This window comes from Trichosurus vulpecula, chromosome 1 (assembly GCF_011100635.1).
Source record: "Trichosurus vulpecula isolate mTriVul1 chromosome 1, mTriVul1.pri, whole genome shotgun sequence".
Taxonomy (NCBI): Eukaryota; Metazoa; Chordata; class Mammalia; order Diprotodontia; family Phalangeridae; genus Trichosurus; species Trichosurus vulpecula.
Genome location: NC_050573.1, coordinates 22,263,318 through 22,281,724, shown reverse-complemented (window position 1 = coordinate 22,281,724; position 18,407 = coordinate 22,263,318). Strand labels below are relative to the sequence as shown.

At 44.1% G+C, this 18,407-nt stretch overlaps 1 protein-coding gene across 1 annotated transcript in view; it reads right to left on the bottom strand.

The window, feature by feature from the left end:
- Nucleotides 1-17,198, bottom strand: part of CORO1C (coronin 1C) — an 85,551-nt gene extending 68,353 nt beyond the window's left edge. Inside the window, exon 1 of the mRNA XM_036734943.1 lies at nucleotides 17,043-17,198. The gene's annotated coding sequence lies outside the window, so the exon portion shown is untranslated. The remainder of the gene's footprint in view (nucleotides 1-17,042) is intronic.
- Nucleotides 17,199-18,407: the final 1,209 nt, after the last annotated feature.

Genomic DNA, 18,407 nt, shown 5'->3' with positions numbered 1-18,407 from the left:
TGGTGTGGCCCCCTCCTCCATTCCCCAATTCTACTCAATACACTGTAGTAAGAGACTCCTCTCAGCATGTGAATTTTTTGAATCCAAGTGCATTCATCCCTATTAAGTTGCATCTTACAAATTTCAAAGACTGACAATTTCAATCTTGAAGGAGCCTTAGAGATCATCTAAATTAATTCTCTTCTCTAAGGCTAAGGTTAAGTGACTTACCCAAAGTCACAGCAGAGGGTGGGATTTGAACTCAGGTCCCATAACTAACTCCAAATCTAGTAGTCTAGTCTGTCAAGGTATTTTTGGATCCTAACTTTCCTGCAATTTGATAGTTATCTGTCCTAGCTTAGAATCACCTGCAAATTCAAAAATCATACCATCCATACCTTTAACCAAATCACTGCTAAAAATGGTGACCCGTACAGGAAAGAGAACAGATCCCTGAGCCACTCTGCCAGAGACTCACTAAGTTGGCAATGAACCACTAAAAGCTATTCTTTGAATCTAGCCAATCAGTTCCATATCCATTGACTGGTGTGTCCAGACCACATCTCTTCATCTTTCACAATGCCTCATCATGAAAGACTTTGCCAAATGCTCTGTCCATTACATAACAGAGCATGTCCCGGATTCCCAGTTTGTATCCTACCAAACAAGGGCCATATTGTAAATCTGCAGGCTTTGGGCTTCCTTAACACCAGGAGAGCTCTAGGGGATCTTCTCCTTCTGGACAGTTCTGCTACCATTTCTAATAGCCATTCTTAAAATTCTGCCAAGGATCCAAATCAAGCCCACTTACCGATATACTTTGCTGCTTCTAATTCTCTTTCTTTGGAAAAAACAACACCCCAAACCTAGACCCTGGCAATTTCCAGGTGTGCCGTGTACCTCCTCAGGATCTTTCAGTCTCAGTGACTGGCACCCACACCCTACCAGGACCTCCAGAATACATGGGATTCCTCTGGGCTGGGTGAAAGGGGCTCACTAAGAACATCAAGGTTCTCTTACTACCTCGGTGCTTACCTTGGCTACCAAATCCCTATTTTCATACTGTCCTGTTCAGCTGAAAGGTCATTCATTCTCCTTGGCAGGAAAAAAAACAAGCAAAATCAGAAATGAGAAACTCTGCCTTCCCAAAAATCACATATTGACTGATCACTTTCACCCAATTTATCACATCCTTAATCCTCCTTTCTTCCAATAAAATAAAATCTTTAAAAAGTCAAAAACCACAGTCACCTTTTTGTTGTTCATTCTGGGCCCAGGTGTTCCTAACACTCTCCACCAAGGTGTTTTTGTATTCAGAAAGGTGCCAGCCCTGCTTCTACACTCTCTACAAATCTTTTAAAAACTCCATAGGATGATGAGTTCTCTGAGCATCCACATCCATCTCTTCGGACAACTGTTTTTCTTCTCCACTGTAACTGAAATAAGACTAAGCTAGATGGAAGTCAACTGCAGAGAGGTTTAGATGCAATTCTGAAGATAGTGTACTTTACCCTAGCCACAATAGCGAGCCACTGATGATTTGTGAGTAGGGGCAGAGGGTGATACGAGGTCAGATCTGTGTTTTAGGAATAATAAATTGACAACTGTGTGAGAATGGATAAGAGGGAAGATATGGAAAGTAGGAGGCCAGTGTAAGAGTTCAGACAAGAGAGAATGAGAGTCTGAAATGGGGCAGAGGCTGTGAGGGGAGAAAAGGAGACAGATGTGAATAGATTAGAAAGGCAGAATGGACAAGATTTTGGAAACAGAGTGGGGGAGTATGTTGAGGTTTCAGGTGCCTAAGGGATGGGACATGCAGGTGAAAATGTGGAGCAGGCAGTTGGTAATAAGGACTGGAGTTCAGGTCGGAGTTCAGGGCTGAAGACTCTGATTTCCAGGCACGTACAGAGAGCTGGTGAGTTCACTAAGGGAGAAACTGCTGAGCGAGAGAAGCCCCAGAGACAGAGGCTGGGGGATGCCCTTCCTTACTGAACTGGCAAAGGAGACTGAGGAGTGGGCTGAAAGGCAGGAGGAGAACCAAGAGAAAGTCCAGCTCATGGAACACTAACAGCAAACTCAGCAAGGAAGGGCACCTCAATCCTACCATTCCCATTCCCAGGATTCTGCCTCTTTGGACAAAATGCCACTTCCTCTGTTCTCCAGTTCACCTAAACAAATCCTACCCAGCCCTTAAGGCTCAGGTTAGGCTCCTTTCTCTCTGAAGCTTTACCTGAAAACTCTAACCTACCCATACTGAATGCTCCCTTTTCTGGATTCCTGTGGCATGAGATAATGCAAAGAGCACTGGGTTTTAGTCAGAAGACCTATGTTCAAATCTTGGCTCTGCCACTCATATGTGTGATGGGCAAAAGGTTTATTTAACCTCTCTGGGGCCTCAGTTTTCCCAACTGTAAAATGTATAGAACTGAAAACAGAACCCAAGGATCCTGCCTTCTCATATGATGCTTCTTCACTCTGTCTCCCTAGTTTGATTTTCTTTCTTGTGTTCTCTTTTGTGCTATGTGCTATTCTGACTTCACCTGGAAGGCTCCTGAGGACAGCCTGAAGCAGAGCTAAACACACACACTAGTAAGAAAGAAGTTGCCCCTTCATTCATTTAAGTGGAGGGGGGGGGGGGGGCGGGAAGGAAGAGGCATTTTTTAAAGCACAGGTGATTCTATCACACCACTCAATTTTGTATGTGCCTGGGAACAAGCGTGAGACGGTAGCCATTAATCTACTGTTGGCTTGTCTCTGCTGTCTGAGGTCTAGTGAACACCTCTCCTGGCAGAATGTAATTCCAAACTCCTCTATGCCATGCCCACAGGCAGTCGGTTTCCCTTGCTTAGGCTTGTAGAGCTAAGGAGAGCAGCAGTCTGACTTCGCCTTCCTGGTTAGCCACAAGCTGCCATGGCCCCCCCCAATTCAGTCCCTAATATTTCCTAGTGCCTTTTGTCTTACTGTGAGGCAGGAAGAAAGAGTTAAGTAGCGGTGAGATCACCTTCTAATATAAACATGCTTATTGCATGAAGACCTTTCAAGGGTATCTTTCGCTAATCACCAGTCTTCCTGCTACCTAAGTCTTCACTTAATTTTGTTTTTTTATTTCAGTTTTGACTCTCTGCCCTCTCCCTCCCCCTTTCTTTTCATCAATAGCTTAGCAGGGAATAGAAAAAAAAATAAAATTTACATCCATTTGTTTCCATAGCCACCATAACAGATCTGCTGTAAACTGCTTTCTCTTAAAGCTACAGAAGCACAGAATTTGAGAGTTGGAAAGGACGTTAAGGGCCATCTGGACCAATCTAGACACAAAGGAAATCACCATCACATACACCAAATGGAGAACACCAATGAGGGGAACCCTACCACCTTTCAAACCCATCCCTGACACTGGTGGTATAGCTCTAATGACAGGAAGCTCTTCCTGACCTCAAACCTAAACTAGCCTCTCCAGGGTTTCCACAGCCCACCCTACTCACCCCCCCCCCAAAAAACTCTCTCTCTCACACACACACACAAATTCCTCTTCCACTGGGCAGCCTTTTAGATATGTGGAGAGAATCTTCTCTCAGCCAAACATCTCCAGGCCCTACAACCAACCCTCTTCTTATGACAGGGACACAAGGCTTTTCACTATCCTGGTCACCCTCCTCTGGACAGAGGCCCGAACTGAATATGATACTACTTCAGAAGAGGTCTGACCAGAGCAGAGACTATTGGGCCTACCATCATCCTACTCACTGCCTCCCTCAAAACAAAGAATCCCACAACAGGCTTTTTCAGAACTACTGTCCAGTCACACTCCCCCTATATTAGACTTGTAAAGCTGATATTTTGTAACTTAAGACTTGACATTTATTCCCTTAAATTTCACCTTATGAGACTGAGCCCAATGTTCCAGGCCATCACAATACTCTTGGATCCCGAATCTTGTTGATATCCCCTACATAAGCTGGCTCCACCCCAGACCCTAGTTACCAGATGCTGCCCTTTAAGGGATCCTGAAGGGTAATTGTGACTGTACATGATTTTCACCTTCCAATTATAGAAACTAATCCCTCTGCAGAATGTGACTACACTCTAACCGAATGGTCTCATCACCATATATGTCTAACAATCTGGTCAACCACAAGATACAAATTATACAAATGATATCACCTGCAACAGTAGCAAAAAGACCTTTCCCAAAAGTGGAATTTCATCTCATGCCTCATCAATTAGGCTGGTCATTCAGTAGGTGTTTGTAGAAAGAAAAAGAAAAAAAAACAAAAGGAGGGAGGAAACAGGACTCATGAGAACACAGCCTAATGAGTTATATACTATTTTGAAGACAATCCAGAAAGGTTGCTCCAAATATGAGAAATTACACTATAAAGACAGGCAATATGCAAAGATTATATTCTCTCTTTAATCAATTAAAATACTCAAAGAAGCAATACAAACGTTTCATTTTTTAGCTTTTCTTTTTTTTTTAGCTTAGTTTTTGACTAAGCCTGAGGCCTTTCAAGGTTGCCATAAACTATCAGTGGAATAAACAACTAACCTATCAAAACATTTACTTTGCAATACAGATCCAGGAGTATGAAGTTAGGAAATGAACTAAGTAAATAACCTCCTAAAGATTTAGTATATCATACATATCAATACTTTCTATTATGTTAAAAAGCCAATACAGGGAATTCCATCCACTGTATTCTCAAGACAAACATCAAAGGAAAATGACTATCTTCTTGACCCCTGCATGTTTAAAAAACAAAACAAAACACCAATGTCACTGAAACATTCTCTGTGGCCTTCCAGTGAAAATGGTGGTCTGAACAGAAGAACCATTGCAGTCTCACATATCTAACCCAGCAAAAAAAAACTACAATGACTCCAAAGAGCCTGAATTGTACAAGCTATAGCACAGGCCAGAGACAAGGGCTACATAGACACATGTAACCCACGAGGTCAGTGAGAGGAGGAACCCCTAGAAAGACCCAAGAAGTCATAAAACCATAAGGAAGGTATTCAAACCAAGACAGCCCAGACCCTGGGGTTCCAGAAACAATGAAGGACCCTGAACATTGAACATGTTCAACTGCAAAGATCCAGGAAGTGGAGGCCAGCAAAAAGACCCAGAAGACTCAGAGTGAATGCACAGCACAAAGCAGAACTTGGTCCTAGCACAAAGCCCAAATTCAGGAAAGAGATAAGTAGGTCAAAGAAAATGCAAGTCTATTTCAAAAAATCCTGAATATAAGGAATAAGAAGTGATGCAATGTGAAGTAAGCAGGACCAGGAAAATAACCTATAAAAGGAACACATTGTAAAGAAAAACTTGTAAAGGCTTAAGAACTCTGATCAATGCAATGACCAAGCCCAGCTCCTGAGGACATATGTACCCATCTGTGACAGGATGACAGGCTTAAGGGGCAGAGAAGTAAATTTTTTGGACATGGACACTATATGGTTTAATCAGCCTTGACTACTCTTATTTGTTGCAAGGGTTTTTTTTCCCCTTCCTCTTGGTTTTTAACAGGGGAGGGAGAAGGCTGAAATAATGATGCCCCCAATAGGGGGAACAAAAGGAAGTTCAAAAAAGGGGCAGTTGTGAATGCCTAGAACATAGAATGATCACCTACATTAAAGCTAGGGCTATGAAATGGAGAATCGCAGCTTAACGTACAGGCCTCTTTTCTGTTCTGCCACATAGATGGAAATGTTCTTTTTTTGGGCTTAAATTATGAATAAAACATAAAACTAAAGAAACAAACACACTTTGCAAAGTCTGTATTTTTAAAGTGAACTGCTGTCATTAAGTCCCTAATTTCTATAGCATGTGAGGAAAGAACAGGCAAATGTGTCTGCTGAGCTACTATCACCAGTGGTCTTTGAGGATCATGGAAAACATGAGAGGTGAGGCGTGACTGGAGAAGAGCAATGTCTCAACTTTCAAAACAGGGAAGAGACGTGTCTGCAAACCACAGAACAGTGAGTTTAACCATGATTCCAGACAAAATTCTGGAATGGCCAAGGAGAGGCTAGGGAACAAAGGTAAAAGGAAGCAGTATGGCTTCTAGCAAGACAAAGTCCCACCAGGCTAACTTCACTCCCTTTTGGATAATTATTGGGCTACTGACAGTTCACCCAGATCTTAGCAAAGCACTTGATAAGTCTTCCATGTGATTCTTATGGAAAAGATGGAGCTGTATGAGAGAAGACGGCACAATCAGATGGATTCAAACCTGGTTGCCAGGTCTGAATGCCAGACTCAAGGGGTCAAGTTGCATTAAGAAGTGCCTTCTATGTGCCAGGAACTGTGATAAGGGCTGAGGATACAAAGAAAAGCCAAGACAGTCCCTGTCCTCAAAGAGCTCATAGTCCAAGGGGTGGGGAACCTATGGCCCGGAGGCCACATGTGGTCTTTTTGACTGATTCCAAGTTTTATAGAACAAATCCTTTCATTATGGGATTTAAGGATAATCTTATTAAGGGATGTGAAATTTAGATTCAAAGGGCCCCACTTGAGGATTGTGGCCTTGAGGCCACAGGTTCCCCACCCCTGTATTGTCTAATGGGAGAGACAACATGCAAAGGACTGTACAAATGAGATACAGAAAGGGTAGTGAGAAGTAATCTTTGAGGGAAGGCACTAAGGAGGACTGGAGGAAAGGCCACTTACAGAAGATAGGACTTTCGCTAACACTTGTAGGAAGTCAGGAGGGGGAGATGAAGAGAGAGAATGTTCCAGGCATGGGTTGTTCTGTTTCTCCTTCGTTTTCGAAGAGGACCATGACATTAGGGAAATGATGACATGACTTGCAGTTGACTTTGATTTGAGTCAGGGAGGGCTGTGCAAGGTTACCAGCTTCACTTTCTCCTCCAGAACCATCTAGGTCCAGTGGCCTGATATTCATCAGGATGACTAGAAATGGCCTAGGATGCAGTGGGAGACACTGGCCCTTTTAGGCTAAGGTTTTTTTAGGTTCTCACTTTTGAGTGAGGTAATGCCCATTCAGTGAATAGGCTCTTTAGGAAGCCAGTCAAGAGACTGCTCCTTTAATCAGAAGGAAAAAAAAAACAAGGTTGCTAGTCAAAAGCCCACTGACCATTGACATGCACTCTGAGCCAGGAGGGCCCCAAAATACGGCCATTAAATGGGGCTTGGGCAGGGACCTATTGTGGTCCAATCTATGAGCTTCAGAGTGAAATGGTTGAGAAGAAGGAAGGAAGAAAGGAAAGAAGGAAGGAAGGGAAGGAGGGAGGGAGGAGGGAAGGGAGGAAGGAAGGAATCTAGCCAGTAAACCCCAATTTTGATGTCCAGGCATGGAGGACACCAGGGAAAATGCACAGAAGCTGGAGATGGAGTGTCTTCCTCCAATAACTGCAAGGAGGCAAGTGTCACTGAATCCCAGACATGGAGGGGAGAGTAAAGTGTAAGGCTGGGAAGGTAGGAAGAGCTTTAAAAGCCAAACTGGGGGTTTTCTATTTGATCCTGGAGGTAAGAGGGAGCCCCTAGAATCTACTGAAAAGGGAGATGACCCTGCATTTTAGAAGGTAAATCTGACAGCTGAGTGAAGAATGTACCTGATGTCGATCTGGAAGATGTTCTCCAGTGGGTAGAGTGAGGGCCTCAGGGATCTAGGGGGTTTTGTATGGCCTAAGTTCAATGAGCCAATAGGATGACATGACATCCAATAAAGTAAAACACATTTGTAGGCTACATCAAGATAAATATAGCTTCCAAGAATATGGCAGTGATTACACTGTCTTCTGCCTGGGTCAGATCACATCTGGAGTATTAGATTCAGTTGTGGGTGGCAAGTATTAGAGAGGCCATTGATAAACTGTAGCGTTCAGTGAAAAGTAACCAGAATGGTGAAGGGCTTTGCTCAAAGCCATGAGAATCTGCCGAAAGAATCACAGGTGTTTACCTGGAGACAGGGAGAAGGGGCAGAGAGCGAGAAGAAGAGAAATATGACAACTATCTTCAAATGTTTGAAGGACTGATATGGGAAAGAAGGAATGGAACTATTCTGCTTGGTCTCAGAGGACAAGGCTAAGGTTAATGAGTGGAAGCTACAAAAAAGCAAATTTAGGCTTGATTTGAAGGGAAAACAATTTTCCATTAGGCCTTCTTGTAAGCAGACTGAGAGGCAGCCTACAGAGCACTGGATTCCCCCTTCATTGGCAGCCTTTGTTTATAAGCCGAGTTGAAGAGGGAATTCTTCTTTAGGTGTCAATTGACCTAAACAGCTTCTAAAGTCCCTTCTAATGCTGAAATTCTGAGTCTGTGCAAGATGGAGAAATGAAGAAAAGTGATGCTAAGGAGGTCTGAGTTTTGTCCATGGGCAGGCTCCACTGCACATGACCTCTATATGGGAATGATCATCTATGGAGAAGGAGGTGAGAAGAGTTAGGTAATTTTGGAACAAGATAATTTGGAGGATTTTGGCAGACACTAGCGGGAAGGTTAACAAAGATAAAAACTTGGCCTGTTTCCAAATTTTGTCTAGGACTAGCCATGCATCCAGAAAAGAAGGATGAAGGTCTCAGAGGCCTCCTGTACCAAATGAGCCTCAGGATCCTAAATTATACTAATTCACAAAAAACAGCTGAACAGCCTCTTCCTGGCAAAGCCCTCCACAATCTGGCACCAACCTGACTTTCCCACCTAACTTCTTGTTTCAACCCTTTCTATACTCTATACTGAGACCAAATCTAACTAGTTACCCTGCCCTCCCAGAGATTCCTTGCCTTTTCCCTCTGCCTGCTGCCTCACTCCAGAGCTACCCCCTATAAAGTTTTCCTAAATACAATCCAGGGGTGGGAAACCTGTGGCCTGGAGGTCACATGTGGCCCTCTAGGTCCTCAAGTGTGGCCCTTTGACTGAAGCCAACCTTCACAGAACAAATCCCCTTAACACAAGGATTTGTTCTGTAAAACTTGGACTCAGTCAAAAGGCTGCACTCAAGGACCTCAAAGACCACATGTGGCCTCCAGGCCAAAGGTTCGCCATACGAAATCACTCATGGCCATCTTCCTTCACTTGGCACCTCCCATGGCACTTTTCTGGTAACTTTCTCATGTTCTTGTTCTGGGATACTGTATAAAACATCGCTGTTTATGGCTCATCCCTCCATTAAATAGGCAGGTCTATGAGGACAAGGATGGCACTATATTTAAATTTCCTCTCTCCCCCATCCGAAGGTACGATGCTGATGAATGTTTCAGAATTCAAGTTAGTGGGAGATTTCAGCCACGTTAGGAGTATAGTTGGTTTCTGTGGCCTAGCCTACCCTACCTGCCATTGATAACATTGTTTCAAAAGGAAAGGGAATTCTAAATCTCCAACAATGGATGTAAGAAATTGGTGGGTTAGTATCCATTCACAAGCAGAGGGGCAGCAGCTGTCCAAGCTGCCTACTAAACAGTAATTGCATCTGGGTTCTAATATGTCCATCTTTGCTGAAGGATCATGTGGTTCATGCATCTGCCAAGCCAGCATATAATTCCATTCCATCAATTTTACAATGTAATTCAACAAATACATTTAAAACTTCTTTATTTGTAGCCTTATGGACCAGCAAATTGACAGTCTTAGGTAAAGCCCAAAGCCACCATGGATCTGTTTAAAACAACCACCAAAGACTTTATCTCCACTAATTTCCAGAACTCAAACAGCAAAGGAAGAAGGGATGGGGAAGTTGTGGGCCATGGGGAGGAAGAGGAAATGAAGTCAGTTTGTAAAACTGGGAAGGTCTAGTCCAATGATTGAGAAATACTACTATACATGCTGAATGTAGAAAAGGGCCCCATGTACACTGTGCATGTCCAAAGTAGCCAATGCATCATCTCATTAACACCACCTTAAAAAGATGAGGCCAGCACCAAGAGGCTCTACACTTTCTCCCGCTGGCCAAGAAAAACTAATATGCCAAAGGCAAGGGAAAGATACCACAATTAACCACAAAACTAACACTACATGGAGCCCACTACATGCCACCTTGGGCAGCGGGTGAAAGAAGGGGAAAATTTTAGAACTCAAAATTTTATAAAAGTGAATGGTGAAATCTAAAAATAATCAATTAAAAAAAGCTACAACAGGGAGCTTATCAAGGGGTAGGGCTTCCTAAGAGATCCCCCTACTTACTAGATGTCTGACAACTTATGTGTGCATGTTAGCGCTACGATATGTTACTGTAGCATCAGACAGCTATATCTTTAAATTAATAATTTGCTTCCCATTCTTTCAAGTCCCTGAGAATGAAAGGAATTGCGATCTTTGTTAAGAAGGAATGCCTGACGATCATGCAAAGGAATGTAAGTGCTTTCTATCTTACTATGAAGCAAATAGTGAATGAATTTTTACTTTACAAAAATTATTAGCAAGCATACTACTTTATGCTTATATATGGGGGAAGTGAAAAACTCCTTTCAGATACTAAGAATCATTCCAACTCTCAGCTAAAATAACACCAAACTTCTGTCTCAGGTGGGTTTGGGTTTGGATGGGTTGTTTTTGGTTTTGTTGGGGTTTTTTTTTTGGGGGGGGGGTGGAGGGGGAGCCTGCTAGAAGAAAGGAAGCATGAATTGTTTCTAGCTCCTAGGACCTTGGTTGAAAAAAACCCTCCAAGCCACATGTCACCATTTTGCTTTCCTGTACCTAAATTTGTGTTTATAGCTGTTCAGAATAATTCAGACACTATGGTTTTGTTGATCGAGGACTAAAGCCTCACTGATAGCAGTTCAATTTCACATTGGTTAAAGACTCTGGATCCAAAGTGCTCGTGTGCGCAGTCCATCACGTCTGGTTTGAGTCCCCAGAGAGCCAGCCTGGTCCAGCTTTGAACCAATTACCATCTTTTGCTAATCTCTGGTGGTTTTAATTGTGTCTGTTACAACCTGCTATAGTTTGTCAGGACTGGACTTTAGCTGCTCTGGTCTGACTTTTGGTCATTTTTCCTTATCAATCCTATACAGTACCGCCATTACTGAGCACTCAAAATAGGATCTATTCAGAAGAGACCCAAGAATCATACATATCCTAGAACTGTACAGGCCCTCAAGAGAACACGGGAATATTATTAGTCCTTTAGGTAACCAATAGGCTGCAACTATTACCAGGGTTTGTCGATACCTTATTTAAACTAATGTGGTGGATCTGTGTTATCCAAACGCCTATAAGAGAAAATCCATGTAAAACCAGTCTTAGCTCAATGTAAGAATTTCTGAAATAACCTATCTTCAGAATAAATAACCTATCTTCAGAATAAATAACCTATCTTCACAATCCCAACAAATCTCTTGAAAATCTGGATCCAAAATTAGAATGCAACACAAAAGCTGAGTCATTTTCTAAAAATTACAGTTGATCAAGTGAAAGAAAAGAACTAAAGCATTGTAGATTGGGAATGCTTTGAGGAAGAGGAAGGTCAATGACTAAAAAGAGACTATAAACTGAAATTCAAACTGCAAGTGAAGAAACCATGGAGAAATATAAATGAATTGACACCACCTAGAAACAGTGTGGCATATTTTAAGTGCAATAAGTGGCAGGGTCAATAGGAGCCCTGCCCTCTACTGGGGCTCGACCCAGCCTAGTTGTGTGACCTTAAGCAAGCAGAAACTTTGGGCCCTCAGTTTTCCCATCTATCAAATAAAAAGGTTAAAATATTTTAAAAATACAAAGTAAAAATAAAGAGGTTAGATCAGGTACACCTCCTTGCACCCAAGTCATTTTATCCCATGTTAACATTCTAGGATTCCAAGCCTTCACTTAAAAAAAAATGTGATACAACACATGAGTCATTATGCAAAAAGTAAAATATACTTAGCCAACCCCCCCAAAGTTTATTTTATGTTTGTACTCATGCCTTTGGCTGTATAATGGTCTACCCACCGCTTCCCACTGAGGCTTCTCATTCCTTTGAATTCACAAAAGATGTGAATGTAAAACCTATATCACTCCCAGCCAGCCTGCATTTCCACAGGATTATAACAGGCTTTAGACCAAGCTTCTGCCTCAACGATTAGAACCACAAGTGCAGCTATCACTCAACACTGCCACTTCCTGTAGAACCACTGCAGCATCCATCTTCGGCCATGATCTTAAAATGCACTTCCTTTCTCAGTTGGAGCTATTTGTCTGCAAGAGAAGCCTTTTGGGCTTATTGATGCAGTGCAGACAAGCTTAATATTCTCTCACATTTTCCACATTTCTCTTCTTCCCTTATATTAAAGGGTCTTTCCCTCCTCTCTCCCATATAATCCTCTAGCGATTCAACTTCAGTTCTGACAGGAGGGTTAAGAGACTTCATGGTTTTTTTTAACAACTTCTTAGCATCAGAAAAAAAGACATCTTTCCCTTATTCTACTAGATTCTAGAGTCCAGGCAACATCTTTGTTATCACTTAGTTTTTCAGCTATGAAACGAAAGGGGCGTTGGACTGAGATGGCCCTCTCAGCTCTGACGGTCTATTATCATGACACTATAAGCACTGGCATTTACAGAACGCTTCACACATGATACGCATGATCTATCACTAGTTCCTCACCACAACCTTGGGAGGCAAGTGCTACAGATATTATGATCTTCATTTTACAGATGAAGAAACTGAGGCTCAGGAAGTTGCCATGTTTGCTTTGGGGCATATTTTAGGAAGGGGGGAAGACTGTTCAGTGGATGGCCACCAGGATGCTGAAGAGCCTCAAGTCCATGCTATATAAGGACTGGCTTAAGGACCTAGGAATGTTTAACCTAGAGCAGGGGGTCAGCAAACTGGGGGGAGGGGAGACCCACACCAAATCCAGCCCCAAGAGAGCAATGGGCAAAAGTAACAAAGACAAATTCAGGTTTGATGGAAGCAAAACTGGAATGAGTTATCTTGGGAGACGATGTGTAGCTACCCCTCACTGGAGGCCTTTAAGCAAAGGCTGGATGGCTTTCTCAAGTCCGTTGTAGAGAGGATTCTTTTTCAGGTTCCAGTTGGTTTAAATCAAATTTCTTAGCCATCATGGACCACTGTGATAGCCTGGTAAAACCTACAGACCCCTCTCTCAAAATAAAGTTTTTAAATGTATAAAATACACAAGAGTACAAAGGAAACAAATTATATTGAAATCATTTTCAAAATATTTTTTAAGAATCATCTTTAAGGCTATCCACATCCAGAGAATGAATTACGGAATCTGAACGCAGATTGAAGCAAACTATTTGCTCTTTTTTTTTCTTTTCTTTTTGGTTTTGTTACATCTTTCTCGTGGTTCATTTCATTGGTTATAATTCTTCTTTACAACTTGATTATTGGGAAAATAAGTTTAATGTGAAGGTATATGTAGAACCTATATCAGATTACATGCTGTCTTGGGGGGGGAGGGGGAGAAAATTTGGAACTCAAAAACTTGTGACTGATGTAAACTGTTAACAACAAAACTGCTGTAAACTTAAAAATAAATTAACTTAAAAAAAAAAAAAGAATCATCTTTAAGAGCTCCTTGTCTAAAGAGCCTCTAAGGTCCCTCCCAAATCAAAGCTGGGGATGGATCCACAAGTAACCCTACAGGATACATCAAAGGCAGAATTCAAACCCAGAACTCCTCTAACCTCACTGCCTCCATAAGAATAATCACGATCAAAATGTGAACCTTCATCAGAATAAAAAACTTTCTAAAAATATCAACAATTAATTCACTGGGCCCAATTTGTCAAGATGATGCTGACTGTACTGGGTATCCAGTCACTTTAATGGGCAGGAACCATCAGGAGAAAATGTGCCCCCAAAGAAGCCAAACGGTTTCTCAGAATTCGCAGGAAATATGGCAAAAGACCTTTTCTCAAATGATTTCAAAATAGGCAACATAAAAAGTAAAAACAAAGAACAAAGCAAAACACTAAAGATGGCTTCAAAATTACCAGAGAAAAAGACTGAGCTAATAATCCCCCTCCCCACAAAAAAGAGAAAACATGGGCCAGCAAAATCCAATTTCTGTCCATTGTCACTTGTGAAAAGGCCCTGAGATAAGACCAGGTGTGACCCCAGTGACATAACTGCCTCTCTTTAGTCACTGAAATGTACCACACTCGATATATTCCCGGGCAATCTGCCCCAATATAGGCTCCGTGCCAGTCATTACTCTGGATAAAGTGAAAAACACCTAGACAAATCGGATTCTCTGCCCTAGGGAAAAATGCTGACCACGTTTGGTTTTTACATCTGAATGATTTTTTCCTAAGTGCTGGGTTTGGCTGAGGAGGTAGGAGGCAAAAAATGGGGTGAAAACTGGGCCCAGCACCCAAGTTGCTTCAACCTTAAGAAAGAAGGGTAGCTTATTCATTCATTAGTAATAGTCAGTGACGTCCACTGCCCTCAGGGTACAGATCCTGCACTCATCTAAGGCACAGCATTAAAAAGAACCAATTTGAAGCCTCCTCTAACCCTAATGAAGTTCACATTTGGCTTTTCATGTTAAAGGGTTGATGAGGCTGTGATTTAAGGTTGAAACAATTTCTAACTAGAGTACAAAGTGAGCCCTTGAAAAAGGAAATATGGAATCATGCTCGGTCCCTGTTACGGATCTGAACTGAACTAGGGCAAGGAAAATCCTGAGAGATGCAATTACTTAACATCCAAGGTACTAGGCGGTGCTGAAATATTCATAAAGATATTCAAGATTTTCATCTATAAAATACTTCTTAGGTTTAAAAAGGTTCTGTTCACAAGTATGAGACAGCATTCTGAAACGGAGGGAGTGGCATATGTTGAGGTCACCAAATGGGATTGAAAGGTTTTTTCAGGCTCTGAATGAGGAGAGTACAAATTCATGTTCACATGATAAATGGAGGAAAAAAAGAGACAAAACTGTCCAAAAAGCCACACATATGCTTTAAATGTTAAGTAATTAGCATCTAGTAAAGTATCTAATAACATCTTTTCCATTCCTTGCTATAGAACTAGGAACCGTTCATTTATCCCTCCTTTTGAGCATTCCATTTCACTGGCATTATAGTGAATCTCCACCTCATGCTTGGAGCAGATCCCAGAAGTGACAGATGCAGTAAGCATGAAGATTTAATGAAAAAAAAATCCAATAGTGTTTGGAAAGGCTGTTTGCTAAAAAGAATCTTATCTGAAATTATATATAAAGGAATAGACATAAACGCTGATTAAAGCAATCAGCACACAATTTAACAAATGATTATTAAAAACTATCACGTGCAGTATTTCTACAATTGATTAAAATGCAAAAGGCCTTTCTTTAAGCAATCAAAAATACACATACCCTGCAAGAACCCATTCCAAATTTATTAACAAATGTGGGTATCTGACCTTTACCACTCTTTAAAAAATCTTCCTCACCCATATTCCCATAACTGCCGGAATCATGGCCAAAGGCTACAACATATAGCTCCAAGTAAGAGAATGAAACCTTTTCCTGAGTCAGTTTCTTTTGAAATAGGTCTGGATTGTCAAGAATCCACACCCACTCCCTTTTAGTTTTAGAGTGAATATAGATGAATATGGAATGCGGGTACTACAACCGAACAGAAGGTACAAAGCAACTGCCTATACTTAATCATTTTCCCCTCTATTATATCAGATGTTGGTGTCAGGAGAGTGAGTGATCTGTAGGGTGAGGACAATGAAATTCATTCTTAGAGTGCCTAGGATTTCTGCCATTACTGATTTAGAGAAGACAAATGTGGTCTCAGGCATGAAGTCTACACCATAAAAGGATATGATTTTTTTTTATATAACTACCACCCTTAGTAAATATCCTCACCCTGTACAAGGGTAAAAGAAAAAAGATTACAAAACTTAATTCTGATAAAAAAAAATTGTCCAGGAAAAAAAGGAAGTTTGGCCTAACTGTCCTGGGGGTGAGCAAAGAGAATCCCCCCCCCCACATTCGCTATCAACTAAGACTGAGTATTTAAGATGCCAGGGACTTCCATACACTACAAGAAATGGGCGGCCTACAGTAAGGCCAAATATAGGGTGTGTGTGTGAGTGTTCTCCACCAAGATGCACGCAGTACACTCAGCACGGTTTCCTTTCCCAGGACTCCAAAGCCTCCCGAAGGACTACAAGGGGATAAGGCCTGGAAAGGCCCCCTTTTCTTCTGGGGTTCTGCTGAGCCTGTCAGACTAATTCCCTGAACAAATTCAAATCACTGAAGCTAGGAAGAGAAATGAAGAGACAGGGAGGAACAGGGAGGAGGACAGAAGCGGCAACAGATATTAACAGGGGGATAGAGAGAGAATGGGTAAAGGTAGAAGGGGAAGAAAGGAAAGAGGGGGAAGAAGGGAAAACGAGGGGGGAGAAGAAAGGGAAGGGAAAGGAGGAAGGGTTAAAGGGAGAGGGAAGGGAAAGGAAGAGGGCATAGGGAAAAAGGCAAAGGGAGAAAGGGGAAAGGGAGGGAGGAGGAAAAAGGAAAGGGGGAAGGGAAGGGGGAGAGGAAGGGAAGAGACAGGAAGCACGGAAAGGAAGAAAGGGGAGAGGAAGAGAAGGGGGAGAGAAAAGAGAATGGAAGGGAGGAAGGGAAAAGGAAGGAAGGGAAGGGGGAGGGGAAAGTGAGAGGAAGGCAAAGGGAAGGGGGAGGGGGCACGGAAGAGGGGAAAGAAATAGGGAAGGGGAAGGAAGAAGGAAAAAGGGAAGGGGAAAGGAGGCACGGGAGGGGGGAGGGAAGCATGGGGAGGAGTAAGGAAGGCAGAGGGAGGGGGAGAGGAGGCATGGGGAGGGGAGGGGGGGGAGGGGGAGAGGAGGCATGGGAAGGGGGGAGGGGGAAGGGAGGTATGGGGAGGGGTGAGGGGGAGAGGAGGTGGAGAAAGGGAGGAATGAGGAGGAGGACAGGAGGCATGGGGAGAGGGAGAGGGAGTGAGAGGAGCCTCCCCCCGGGTGGGGAAGGGAAGGGGGGAGGGGCGGAAGCACAGAGCAGGGAAAGGGCCAAGGGAAGGGGGCTGGCTCCCGATCCCCCGGACGCAGAGCCCCACCTGCGCTCACCCCCCAGAAGCAACCCCCGGCCCCGCCCAGGCCCGGCTCCCCGACCCCGGCCTCCCCACCACCCGCGCGGCTCACCTGCCTAGAGGTGCCCGCGCCAGGAGCCCGAGGCGCCGCCGCCGCCGCCGCCGCCGCCGCCCAAGTCCTGCAAGCTCCACAGCCGCTGAGCGAGCGTCCAACCGCTGCCGCCTCCCGCCTGGCACTGAGCGCGGCGCGGCGCGCGGGGGAGCGCGCGGCCCGGGGGCGGGGCCCGCTGCCTAGAGGGACCCGAGCGCCGCCGCCGGCCCCGGCCCCGCCCCCGATCCCGCCCCCGGCCCGGCCCAAGGGGAGGGGCGACGTCGAACAGCGCCAGCTCAAGCCCCGCCTCCTCCCCCCCGAAGGGCCACCGCCCTAGCCAAGGGTTGCCCTGCCCAGAGGTGGGGACCAGACGGAACCGCGCCTGCTCTAGCCTCGCCCCTGGATCGCAGAGAGGGGAGGCTTCAGGCCCCGCCTTCTCTGCCTCCCGATGCTCTCGCAAATGATAGCGCGCATGCGCTCCGCCTACTCCCGGTCTCTCCTTCCTCCCCTCAGGACTAAGCCAAGCCTAGCACCATGGAGCTCCGCCCACTCCCCCCAGAAACTCCCTCATTCCGCTTTTACTGTCTTCTCATGGCCCCGCCCACTGCATCCTTAGCCCCGCCTCCTGATCCGAGGTGCGGCCTGGGGCCCCTGAGAGGGCCCCACCACCTGCACTTGGGCGCTGGCTCACAGTCCCACCCCGCCCCCTCTTCTTTTCCCAGTTACAAGGAGTACTCCCCAAAGCTCCTCCCTATTCAGTGGGAAACCAGCAAACCTGGAAAGAAGCCAAGACTCCTAATGAGAGGCCATGGGTTTGAATCCTGCCTTTGCTACAAGAAGCAGCAGGACGGTGCAGTGGATAGCGCTCTGGACCTACAGGACCACCTGAGTTCAAATGTGACCTCAGGTACTTTAGGGTGTGACCCTGTACAAGTTACTGGACCTCTCTCAGACTCAGTTTCTGCATCTGTAAAATGAGGAAAATAAGCCACCTACCTCCCAATGTTGTCCTGAGGAACAAGAGACTTTTTTCTGAGACAATCAGGTTTAAGTGACTTGCCCAGGGTCACGCAGCTAGTAGATGTCAAGTGTCTGAGGCAGGATTTGAACTCAGGTCCTCCTACCTGCAGGGCACTCCACCACCTAGCTGCCTCAACAAAAGAGATTTTTAAAAATGTCTTATTATTGCTACGTGTATAACCTTGAACAAGTTAATTAAGCCTCAGTTTCCCTTCTCTGTAAAATAAATTCTGACTGCCATAGTCTTGTCTGGTGGCAACCAAATTTACCTCTCTGGACCTCAGTTTCCTTTTCTGTGAAACAATGGGCTGTCCTGTCCAGCTCTAAATCTATAAACCAGCCAGCGCCACACTATCTTGCCAAGTG